This window comes from Chroicocephalus ridibundus, chromosome 3, assembly GCF_963924245.1.
Source record: "Chroicocephalus ridibundus chromosome 3, bChrRid1.1, whole genome shotgun sequence".
Taxonomy (NCBI): Eukaryota; Metazoa; Chordata; class Aves; order Charadriiformes; family Laridae; genus Chroicocephalus; species Chroicocephalus ridibundus.
In genome coordinates, this window is record NC_086286.1 from 106347135 (window position 1) to 106360410 (window position 13276).

The 13276-nt window shown below is 43.4% G+C and overlaps 1 protein-coding gene across 3 annotated transcripts in view; it reads right to left on the minus strand.

The window, feature by feature from the left end:
• The window catches only part of ARHGEF10 (Rho guanine nucleotide exchange factor 10), a 109234-nt gene extending 107851 nt beyond the window's left edge, over window positions 1-1383 (minus strand). For 2 of the 3 annotated variants that reach the window (XM_063330353.1, XM_063330351.1), the window contains exon 1: window positions 1338-1383. The gene's annotated coding sequence lies outside the window, so the exon portion shown is untranslated. The remainder of the gene's footprint in view (window positions 1-1337) is intronic. The other variant, XM_063330354.1, reaches the window with a different exon arrangement.
• Window positions 1384-13276: the final 11893 nt, after the last annotated feature.

A 13276-nucleotide genomic window follows, 5' to 3' on the forward strand; every position in this document is an offset into this window, starting at 1 on the left:
AAGGTATTTAAAAATTCCAATTGGGGAAAAAAAATAACCTATCAAAAGTGAAATACATAAGCTATTATATTCATGCATATTACATTATAAAATTATGAGTCTAAACAATTGAACAACTGCCCTGATGTACTGGACATAGCGGCCTTCCAGTACCTAAAGGGGGCCTACAGGAAAGCTGGGGAGGGACTCTTCATCAGGGAGTGGAGCGATACGACGAGTGGTAACAGTTTCAAACTGAAAGAGCGGAAATTTAGATTAGATATCAGGAAGAAATTCTTTACTGAGAGTGTGGTGAGGCACTGGAACAGGTTGCCCAGGGAAGTTGTGGATGCCCCATCCCTGGAAGTGTTCAAGGCCAGGCTGGATGGGGCTTTGAGCAGCCTGGTCTAGTGGGAGGTGTCCCTGCCCATGGCAGGGGGGTTGGAACTAGATGTTCTTTAAGGTCCCTTCCAAATCTAACCATTCTGTGATTCCATGACATGACACAAAGGTTATCAAGATATGGAGCTTTTCTCCCCTTATAAAACTGATGTCTCAAACACAGTATAACCTCTAGTTAATGACTCAAACTGCCCCCTTCCAGGCTCCACAGCAATCACAGAAACACAGGGAGAAACGGCAGCTCTTGAAGTGGCCTACCCCAAAGATCTCCCATTGGCTTCCAGCTGACCGACTCAGTGCTCACCACCTTCTTTCCTTCAGCTGAGGGTAAAGAGGTAGCAGTGGCTGGTGTGGACCACGGTGGTGGTCTACAGATTGCCAGTGGTGGTCTACAGATTGCCTCCTTCCTTTCCATTTCTTCCTCCACATTTCCCATATGTACACAACGCACAGGCAATACCAAGAGCGGCGCCAAGGAGCTCCCAGACACTTTTATGAGAGGCAGGTGACCCATTCTGGCCCTCACTTCCCCTGTCTGCTTCTTGCTGTTTTCCCCTGATCCTTTCCTGTCTAACTGTTAGGAGGAACAGGCAGCTCTTATTCATATTTACTGAGTGGAAGAGGAAAGACAGCTTTCCAACTTTGCAAGTTCCCAGTTTAATTGTCTGCCTATAGCAGGTTAGTCATCGAACCAATCTATCTGAGCAAACCCACATCAAGAAAACATTCCAAGCCTGAGAGACTACAGCAGTTAAAAAAAACCCTGATTTGTAGCAGGGCAGCATACTTTTATTCCAGCAGTTTAGCTAGTAACTTTCTAAGTTTGTATTTTGCATGTATTTTGAAAGAAAAAAAAATTCAGATCCCTTAATACACTGCAATATACTTAGGCCTCACCAAGTCTGTAAAGATTTCTAAGTCTTAAATCAATATTTAAGAAAATATAATTAAAGTACCACAACAAAATCAGATGCTCCTGGGCGATGTTTCTCATGCAGAGAAGTCCCATGCAGCGGAAGCAGTCACAGTCAGATCTCGAATGGCACTTGCACCAGAAACCAGAATTGGCCAGGTGTGAAATGATCCCCAAGGACAGCCCCCAGCACTAATTCCCAGAGTGCTGGAATGAACAATCTATAAGCAGCAGCTAAGGACTCTGGATTTGTCTAGTTTGGAGAAAAGGAGACTAAGGGGCGACCTCATTGCTCTCTACAGCTTCCTGAGGAGTGGACACAGAGAGGGAGGTGCTGAACTGTTCTTCCTGGTATCCAGGGACAGGACACATGGGAGTGGTTCCAACGTTGAGTCAAGGAAGGTTCAGACTAGATATTAGGAAACATTTCTTTACTGAGAGGGTGACCAAACACTGGAACAGGCTTCCTAGACAGGTCATTGATGCCTCAAGCCTGTCAGTGTTTAAGAGGCATTTGGACAATGCCCTTAATACCATGCTTTAACTTTCAGTCAGCCCTGAAAGTAGTCAGGCAGTTGGACTAAATGATTGCCATAGGTCCCTTCCAACTGAAATATTCTACTCTAGTACTTCAAGTTTTCCACCAAGAGCGTTCACCTTCATCCATGAAAGCTGGTATGGAAGGAGGTGGAAGTCTGCAGTGTCCCACAGCAGACCTTACAATCTCAGAGCACTAACACCTTTATAATAAAGGCCGGTGACCTGGCATCCATGAGACAAATTCTGATTCCATGGGAAACAGCCATTTTACCAAAAAAATGAGTCACCTTTATACTTGTACAAAGACTACAGAAGAAAGTCAGTGCTCCTCTCTGTGACTCAGTTTCCCCTCTCGTTACCTCCAGTAACTCCTTCTGAAGTCAGAAGGCAACAGAAACAGGACCGATGCAGACCCAGCCAAGACAACAAGGCAGCACAGCGTTCATACCTGGTGGCACAGTACCCGTCCCCTGAGCACCCAAGAGGCACACGCAGCCAAGTTGTCCAGCTCTACCACCCTAAGAACTGTAAAGGTGACATTCCTTCTCGTTAAGGAGTATGCACTATAACCGCAGCGACATCAGGATTCTTCATTCTTAATGGCGCGGAAAGAATGAGCCAGTGAGCATTTTTTAATAGAAAATAGAAAAGATGAAACGAGGAGATTGATTTCCAAGGAACTGTAACTCACGGAGAAAGCTCAGTGCAGGCAAGCTACAAAGCAACTTCTCTGAGAAAACCTGAAAGCCTGAAAATTAAGTTATAAAAAAATTTTTTAAAAACCCACAAACCTGTGAAGACAAAGCCCATGAATGTTTAAAATCCTCTTGTGTCCACATCACTTACTGAATATTGCTGCGTAATGCCTAATTGAGTCTTCTTCCACCTATAACTACAGAACTCCTGCTGGGAAGTAAATCTTGCTGAAATTTGATACATAGACTGTTTTGAGAGTGCAGAAAAGCAAGGAGAAAAAAGAATGTAGAAGAAAAAAGGTTAATTTCTTTTTTTTTTTTTTTTAAGTACCTTAAGATGGCTCTGTTACACAGAAAAAATAAAAATGGATAGCAGAATTTGTTATCCATACAAGACTATTCCTAAGAAACACAGACTGTAGACTTTTTTGTTTTTTGAAAAAAAATGTTTTTATACTACAGTGGGAGTGAATGGAGCAGGCATTTATATTATGAAAGCTTACCATCACATGCTGTAAGCCATAGGAGGAGGCTGTATCAAGACTGGATCATTATTTCTTTTAATGTATATTTGGTTTTATTAATAGCTAACAGTTCTACACTGTACTAATTTTATTCTTAAATTTATCGAAGAAAATTACCTAAATCATAAGCAATGGAATAATAAGGAACTGCATAGGTTCAAGTAGAAAATAAATATGAAGCCCAGTTCCTGGCTCAGTTAAATCTGGGGAAATTCTATTACCAGCTGCAACACAAACAAGGTCAGATCCGCAGAGATGCACATTTTTCAGACTGCATGTAGAATCCACTTCCCCCAAAAATATTTCACTTCTTTTTCTGCCACCCTTTCTTGCACCAAGCAGTGTCCTGCTAAAAGCTAGAGAACAACACGGCAGCCAGCCCTGAAAGAGCAGCAATCTACAGAGACACCCTGAGAACATGGCTGAAGATTGGTATTCTGATTCTCCTTTTTAAAGGGTATTATTTACAACCTTCACCTACAGCAGGCTCCTGCCCAGTACATCACCTGCGGGAGAGCAAAAGAGGAAGAAAGCAAAGACTGCATTTGCAGATTTGTCTGAGGGCTCCGATCCACAATGCAAGCAGAAAGCATTATGCATTTTTTAATATTTATATTCTTCCCCTCTGAGGGCAGATTATTCTTGCAAGGTAAAATACAGAATCACTGATTCATAGACCTGGTCAGGTTGGCAGGTATCTTAGGAGTCACGTAGTCCAACCTGCTGCTCAAAGCCAGGTCACCTATCAGGTGAGACCAGGCTGCTTTATCTGCTGGGATCCTGAAAACCTCCAAAGACAGAGACTGCACAACCCTGCCAGGCAACCTGTTCTCCTGCTTAGTTGTCCTCCTAGAGAAAAATATTGCCCTTATATTGGTTAGAACCACCCTTACTTCAGTTTATGACCATTGCCTGTTGTCCTGCCACCTTCTTGATAACCTGCCAGCGGATGGGGGCAGGCTGCCATTAGGCCCCCATGAAGCATCTCTTCTCCAGGCTGGCCAAGTCCATGTCTCTCAGCCTCTCTCCACCAGGGCAGTGCTGCAGCTCCCTGACACCGTGGTGGCCTCGTGCTGAACTTGCTCCAGTTTATCCACATCTTTCTCGAACTGGGGCGGGGAGGGGTGTGGACATAAAGCTGGATGCAATACCCTAGGTGTGGTCTGACAAGCCCTGAGTGAAGGGCAACCCTTCCCTTCGAAGGAGCTCTTCCTTCGCACGTGCACAACCTTGCCCTCATCCTTGCTGAATATCAGAAAGTTCCTGCCAGCCAGCTCCTCCAACCTGCTCAGGTCCCTCTGAATGCTAGCCCTGATGTCAAGCACATCCACTGCTCACCCCTAACCCCAGTTTGGCATCATCTGCAAACTTCATGAACTAGGGCTGGTCGCCTCCCAAGTCACATATAACATTCAACAGGGCATGTCCTGCAACAGACAGCTGGAGCACTCCACTGGTTACTAGCCTCCAGATAAGCCAACTAGCCACCTCCAAACCCAACCATCCCACCAGTTTTTCACCCATCTAGCAGTACACCCACCCTGAACATAATGACATTCTGTAAAAGACCTTGCTGAACTCAACACAAACATATGATTTTATTAAGCTCTGTAGCACTACACTTAATTTACAGACGGGAAAGACGAGACCTACAAATACTGAAGGACTGAAAGCGAGTATGGGTAAAAAAATTATTAAAACGAGCGAAGGCAACAGGTTCCCAAACACGCACGTAGGGCACCTGACTTTTAATGAATTAGCCTTTGCTCCTGCCTTTTGTGCCAGCAACTGTTTGAATACCCGAAGGAAAAAGAGGGGCATCGCCCCAGGTTTTAGAGGCCATCCCAGCAGCACTCGAGTGTACCATAAAAATTGCAAGCATCTAAAGAATTAAAAGTGCATGCTGGCATCACATACTTTTAGTCAGGACTGATTTGTTTGTTTTTGTGCCACACAAACTAGATGATTGTGTTGCTGGTTCAAGGCTACGGTCTTCCACGTCGCGCACCCAGGCAAAATAAAAATATATGAATACTAAGAGCATTTTTCATGATTGCAATCAAATTTAGAGCAAATTAAGTAACTTCATCTGGTAAAGTAAACTTATTTCTGAAATTTCCTCTTTTAAACATAACCTAAATCAGTCCCTTCCAATATTGGAGATCAAGTATTAACCTTAATTGGAAACGTCCTCAGGGAGATTTCTATTTTTAAGCCAGAAAAGATGCTTGCATGATGCATTACACTTCAATTGTGATGTAAATCTATGTATGGTTTAGTTGCATACATATTATTATAATACACATGTAATTAGAATTATGATGCAGAGAATTTATATTTTTTTATATATAAAAAATGCACCAAAATAGTAATTCACTCTAGTAATTCTGATCAGCCTCACATCTCACACGTAAAATACAGCATTTTTGTCACAGGGAAACTTCCCCCTCTTGAAAACCATTTTGATTCCCCATCAAATCAAGTTCTTGGCTTCCAAAAAAAACCCCAAACACAAGAATCTTAGCTTCCAAAAAGAGAAAAATAAATAAATAGGGGGGAGGGGAGGAGATATTTTTTATGGATACTGTCAACGAAGAATTTTTTTCTCCTCCAATTGTACTTAATCTGCACATCCACCCCAAAAGCAGAAAATACTGGTCAAACTTACACTAAATCCATGAGTCCTAGTTTTACCAAGCATAGGTTGTCTTTCAAGATACGGATGACAACTGATGAAAATTTCCATCAGAAGCTCTTTCCAATGATACAAGTGAAATGATACACTGACCTGAAGATTCAGTTCCTACCGCTTTCTGCAAACCTAGTCCTGACGGAGACACTTCTAAACGTTTTCAATTTTGGGGTACTACCGTCCTTGGAAAAGTAACCACACTGTTTCTCATCGAGGACAACCCATCACAGACAATGAATGAGATCTGGCGGTTACAAAAGTGTCCAACTGAACAAATTTATTTCACCTGATGAATTATTAAGAATATAAATACAGACTCTTGCTCCTGTGTTTCTGAAAAAAATATTTGGAGCAAAATATGGAAATACATTTCTAATCATAAATTAAGAGTCATAATGCACGCTCTAGAAAAATAAAATAACACAAACTTCATTGATTTGTTTTTTAAAACACCGAAATATTATTCAAATAAATCAGAAATCAGGTAATGCAGCTGTTAAAACATCAGCTAAAGTAAGAAAGAAAAATAGTTATAGCACCTGCATGGAATAGCCCTCGTCTTCAAAACATGTATAACGGAAGGCAGTTTCCTGTGGAATTGTAAACTCTGTGTCTAGTCCTAACACGAGCAGTCTTCACTCTTTCCTTGATTTGCAAAAGACTGAGTAGACCCCTTCCTTCTCCAGCTTCTTTAGTTCAAAAGCAAAGCTTTAAAGACTCAAATTAGCCAGCCCATGGTTTGCAACAGCAATGAATATTACGTATAAATTTCTAAAAGAATACCGAGGATGTGACACTGAATGCTTCAAAATGTTAAAAAATACAAAGTCAAGTGCCATAAGCTCAAGACTCACTGCAGTCCTAGCAGGAGACCTAGATATTGCTATTTACTTCCCAATAACTCAAGATCACATTTTACAGATGAGGAAATAATGTTAATGCTTTCTTGAAATTTCTAGATGTATATTCTGTAACTCTAAGGAGGGGAAAAAAATTCGTGTGATTTCCGTAATCTATTTGAAAGCATTTCTAGAAAAGAGATTACAGAACAGAAGTGAGTGTGAATGTTTGACCTTGAGCTTGGATCCTAATAGACTGTATTCACGGTTCAGTCCCAAGTAACAAGTATTGTACAGTACAGTAAGTCACTGGAACAGATTTTCACGAGATAATGCCCCTATTCAGCACCACGTAAGTAGAACAATTTATTTTGCTCTGGTGAACTGCTTCACCCACGCATTTGACATTAAGCTTCAGGCTTCCTGACTGAGCAGCGAACATGTAGGACATGAATCAATGATGTGCAGTTATGCACCACTTCCCACAGTCTTGCTGATTCAGGCAATTCAGAATAAACTATGAATCAAGTTTTTGATCTAAAAACACAAGTTCGAAAACATATTTTTCAAATCCTGTTTAGTACTACTTGTCATCATTCCCTTATAAACTACTTGTCCTTTTACAAGTCCCTGGTTTCAAAATAATCTGAAGTATTTTGATGCAACTAAAACTCAGATTCTCTACTGTAAGAAAACATCCAAGTGACTAAATTTCAAAAGATACTAATGATGTTTCCTTCCGCAGATATGTGACAGACCTTGAGCCCCAAGATTCTGCTCTCCGCAAACCACATACGCACACAATGACATTACTGAGAAAGAGGTGCAAATAGAGTATTAGGACATAGTTGTATAGGTCCATAATAAGAATTTTCATTTATCTTGCTCATGTATCTCCCCTCCTCATCATAAAGAGCGCTTCCCCCTGATAACATGCCTGCAGTCTCCCAAAGTAATCCTCAGCCTTCAGTTTATGAATCCCTGATAATTTCCAAGCACCCAGGCTTACAGTTTTTCCACTCTTCAAACTAGTAGATTCAGAAACAAATTTACCAATGTTAACTTTCCACTAACAGACACAGTAACAAGAAAGACTCTGTACAAACAGGAACAGGAGTGGAAAAAAATACCTGTAACGACTGCTGATTTTGACAAAAGATCTTGGATATGAAAAATGCCTCGCTCGCTTTTGGAGAATATATACGAAATGAAAGACTAATTCATGCCGCTATCAATGAAGCCTCATTTATTGCCCTGTTGTAACATACAAAACGTTCAAAAAGTAAGACGTGCTTGACAATCGCGTTCAGTGTGTTTGATTTTACGCTGTAACTCCATAGGAAGTTTCTCTAAGGGACAACTGCTGCAATAGATATTCCACGTGAAGCATCTGAGGATAGTACAGAAATGCACTTGAGGCTCAAAAAACCATCAGGAAGCTGAACTTACGGAAAGACAGTTTCAAAAATGACTTTAATTTAGAGGCCATAAGACAATTGCCCGTGACATACCTTCTACGCTTCTAAACTAAAACTGTAAAATGGAAAGACATAATTAAAGAAAAAGAAAAAAGTAAAACGGAAGTCACTTTACAGAAGCAGAAAGAAAATTATCCCACATACGTAAAAATAAAGAAAATAAGTACTACACGCTGCTCATTTCTCCATTACATACAAAACTGAGAGCAATGTAGTAGTATAGATGCATGAATAAACTGACTGCAGCTCTGCACAATATATGAATTTTAATCCAAAATTCTGAATCAAAATTACTCCTCCTCCTCCTGGATTGCAGGATTTCTTTCCTGGCTTCTTCAGAAATAGACTAAAGTTTGTAAATTTTCTACAACAGATTCTAAAAATAATCTCTACTTTATATAGAAGCAGTTAATAGACTTCCTGTTTTACCAATGAGTAATGCACTATTCCCAGTCGCATTAAATTCCATGAACAATTATGAAGTTTGACAATAGCCCTCCAGGTTTTAGACAGGCTTGTTGTCTTCCTTCAAATGTTTATAAACTATGCACAGACTCCTAAACAGCTCAGAATCAACAGAGAAACTCCTCTGGTGTTGAGATTTTTTCATATCATATTTATTAATGTTAAGACTAAATACTCTCAACTGTAAAAGAAATGGAAAACAAAAGACAATCCCTCCCCAGCAGCAAGCAGCAAAAAGAGGAAAAAAAAAAAAGAGTACATATAAAATAACAACCAAGAAAACAAACAGAAAAACAAAGAAAAAGCTCCGTTAAGAAGAGAAACTTAAATAGAAAGACATTAAAAAACTCCAAAAGCATTTAAAAAAAAGCTGTGATATCCAACATTAAAAACTCAGCCTACTCAAAACTAATCCTGTATCTTATGAAGTCTGGATTCTAGACATCTTAAAGACATGCTATACAGCTACTAGGTTTAGGATAATCAGAACCTTTTATATGCGACATACGACTAAAGTAAGTGTTTAGACTTAGTGTTTCAAGCCAGTGTAAGTCAGCACATTCCCACTGAAGTTATTGGGCTAAAAGAAAAGCTCAAGATGCTGAGGTACCTAGACCCTCAATTTCAATCACAATAAAAATGAGAATCTAAATACTATTCATGTAATAACGGGGATTTTTAAAGTTAATCTCAATACATGCTAAAGCTTGTTTCACAGAATTCTGCTCTGGGAAAGGATTGTCACAGTCTACTGATGAGCAAAACCGTATCCTACCTGCTGAGAGTAACCGCGGCTCCTGGTCAGAAGAGGGCTCCTGCCCATGGGCACAGAGGGAGGCAACCGCCTCACCGGTACTCTGCTGTCCTCACCAGTGACCTGTCATAGCCAACAGCCCGAGACTTGCACATTTGGTCTCAATATCTCAGAGCTGCGATGCCAGCCTGCACACACCCATCATGCAGCACTAGGGCTCCTCTCCACATCCTGTGGCGTATGGACTCACGAATCCCAAATACAGAGGATCCTATCAGGTCCTGGCACTCATCAGGAGCTGATGGCCAGCACGTTCCTCAAGCACCTATCTGCTTTCACAATTCTTTGTCCCACCACATCTACCTGTGGGTATCAGCCACAAAAACTCCACGCACTGGACACACAGTGCCTGTCCCATCACAAGATACCTCTCACGTAGTAGGTCACGTCTCATGTACAACACCACAGGTAAGCTAAGAAATCTGTAGACTATATCATAAAAGTCTTGAAATCTCACTGCAAAGCCTTCAGAAATATCAGATTTCAAGGTATTGACTAAAGAACTACTGTTCACAACCAGATAAACACAGGTAACTAGTTCATGGGCTACTAAGCCCGACAGTGGAAAAAAAAGTAATAAAGACTAGATGGATTAAACAAAGCAAGTCAGACAGATTATCAAGATCAAGCAGGTCACCCAAATGAAAAGAATGAAGGGCCCATTGAAGAAAACAGCTGAAGAGCCAGAATCCCTGCCTGAATAATGGGCTTGCAGTTGTAGGCGCCCAACATATCCCTTGTTCAGGCAATAAATCCCCGTCTCCTGAGCACCAACAGAAAATTTAAAAAATGTAATACTTCATTTCTACTGCAGAACAGATTGCTCACCAGGGCTCACTAAGCAGAGTAAAGGCTCTGGGAAAACATTTATTTTCTTTACAATAACGATAGTCACAAACATACACCAGTCTATCCTCACTGTATTTATTCAGCATGAGACAGCTTTTAAACAGTCAGTCTTACTTATCTCCTGACTCATGCAAAAAAAAAACAAAAAACACAAACACACAAAAAACCAAACCCTACATCTTTTTATGGTAACAGTTAAACTGCACAATTGAAAAAAAGAAGATATTTTTAATGCTGCAATTAAACAGCTGCAAACCTGCTTGCACAAGATAAAAGACAGATCTTAGTAGCTTTGGGGGGAAAAAAAAAAAGGATTGAACAAATACTTGAACGAAAGAGGATGGAATTTTGAACGGATAAAATCTTTTTGGGGAAAAATGCGAGCACCACCTAAAGGCCTTTAAAATAAGCCTTTGCTATGGGCAAATTACTAATAGCTGTCTTTCCAAGCACCGGGTTCTGCCTGCTGATAAAGCTCACTTGCTCGCCCAGGTGAATGGCTGCCCAATCTTCTACAGCTGTTCTTGCCTTACCCTGTAAGAACAGGGCATCCTTCAAGAGTAACTACATGGGATCACCGCGAGCAACTATGTAACTCCTCCAATAGTTAAAGTGTTAATTGCAAAGAAACCAAAGACAGTTTTAAAACCTCCTTTGGAAAAAAAAAAAAAAATACAGAAACGGACAGCAGTTACACGCCAAAATATTTTTCCTGTTTCAAGAAAGCCAATTTCATTGCAGATGCCAACTGCAGAGCTGGTGTTGAACACAGTTTTTAAGAAGGAAAGAAACTCCAGTCCCCCTGGGAGCTGGGATTTCCAATAGCCTCGTCCGCACCTGACGAGGCGGCGAGGGGCGCGGGAGCCGGGCAGCCGCCGGAGCCCGGGAACGGGAGGCGGCTCACACGACAGCAACACCCCGGCGAGAACCTTGAGGGGTGGGGGGCGGGGGGAGAAACTTCACCGCGGATCAAGAGCTGGAAGTTTGGAAAAGAAGCAAACGCGCCTATTAACGATCCCTTGCACCCGCGTACGGCACCTCGCCAAGCCGCGTTACGCAGGCAGAACCTATTTAATAATACATTAAAAAAAATATACGGGTTATTCCTCTCTGCCACCGCGGCGGGCAGAGATTCCCGGTCGCCACCCGCTGCCCCGGAGGGACCCCCCGGCGCCCCGGGGACGGCGGGACGCGGGCAGGAGGGGTGTCTCCTCACGGAACACCGAGCCCAGCCTCCCAAAGACGAAACTTTCCGTGACTGAACGCCGGAGCGGGGACCCCGCCGGCTGCAACCGTGGCGGGAACACCCACCTCCTCCTCCTCCTCCGCCGCCGCCGCCGCCAAGAGCTCCGAGGCCGCCGCCCGGCCCGGCCCGCTCCGCCGGGGCTCCGCTCCCCAGACACCTCGCTCACCCCCACACACACACCGTCCCGGGGGCTGCCGCCGACCGAGCGCGCACTCGCCGCCGAGCGGAGCTCCCGAGTCCCAGCGGGGCGCCGCCCGCCCCCGCTGCCGTTACCGCCTCCCCGGGGCCGCCGCGCCCCGCCCGCTGCCGGGCCTTTCGGGCAGCGCCCGCCGCCATTGGGGCAGCGCGAGGCCCCGCCGCCCGCCGGTTGGCGCAGCCGCCCGCCGGTCGCGGCGGGGCGGGGCTGGCGGCCGCCGCGTCCCATGTCACCTCCCCCCCCGCGCGGGACCCCCGCCGCATTCCTGCTGCCCCACGTGACACCGCCGGCGGGGCGGGGGCTGTCACCCCCGGGGGCACCGGCGGGAACGGCTGCGCTCGTCGCTCGTCCTTCCCGTGCGGCGTTCCTGGCGGCATCACCGCAGACAGCGCTGGCCAAGGCGGCCGCTGGGAGCCCGTGTCACGCCGGGACGCAGAGCTCATCCCGCAGGTAGCGCCAACCGCTCCGGTACGAGCCGGGGCTGAGCGCACCCCTTCCATAAAATTGGGGGGGAAAAGGCTTTACAGATGCAATTATGTTGAAGGTGTGCGCGTTACGGTATATCCACGCGCACATCTGCCACGCTTGGACGAAAGTACACGGTAAGTCCTTAAATACATTACAGAGTCCTCGATATTTCAGGACCTAAAGGGGGCCTACAGGAAAGATGGGGAGGGACTCTATCAAAGAGTGGAGCGGTAAGACGAGGAGTGATGGTTTTAAACTGAAAAGGGAGAGATTTAGATTAGATATTAGGAAGAAATTCTTTACTCTGAGGGTGGTGAGGCACTGGAACAGGTCGCCCCGGGAAGCTGTGGATGCCCCATCCCTGGAAGTGTTCAAGGCCAGGCTGGATGTCCCCGCCACAGCAGGGGGGTTGGAACTAGATGATCTTTCAGGTCCCTTCCAACCCAAACCATTATATGATTCTATGATAGCAATTACAAATATTTAATATTGCTAAATATTATTTGAAATCTTTGGACCACTTTCGAGTATGGAAACTTGAAGCTAAATGTTGTACAAAGATCCACCCATCATCCAGCGGTGATCCTTACCTATTTAAGTGCATTCATGCTACAGCCAGTGACGAAATACACCCAGATACAGTAAATTCATTATCATTACATGAAAATGTTAGTAGAAAATGGTGGCATTTCCAAAGACAGCTGCTTAATCCATTCTTTCCTACATTTCTAATTTCTCTATAATTTAACAACAAACATTCACCACTATCCCATGTCTTCGTGTGAGGTCATACAAACTGAACTACAAACAAAGTATTTAAAAGTATTACTTTCAAAAATGTTTCCATTTTCACAAAGTTATTTCTTTTTGATGCACAGTGTGGACTTAAAACATTTCTCACATATCTCTATAGCCTCTACATAAGAAAGAAAATAAGAGAAAATTGGGTCATACGTAAAGGTTACGGCCAGGTACACCATTATGGCATTCAGTTCAGTTTCCAGCAGAGACCACTCTATCCTCTTGTTTCTGTAATTTTTTAAATATGTTGCCCTTCACTCACATCCAGCTATCGTTTCAGGAGCTGAAATGGCAGGGAATCAGTCTTTGGCAGACTGTTTAATAACTGCTTATCATTAGAGGCCACATTAAAGAACAAACACATAGAATCATGGA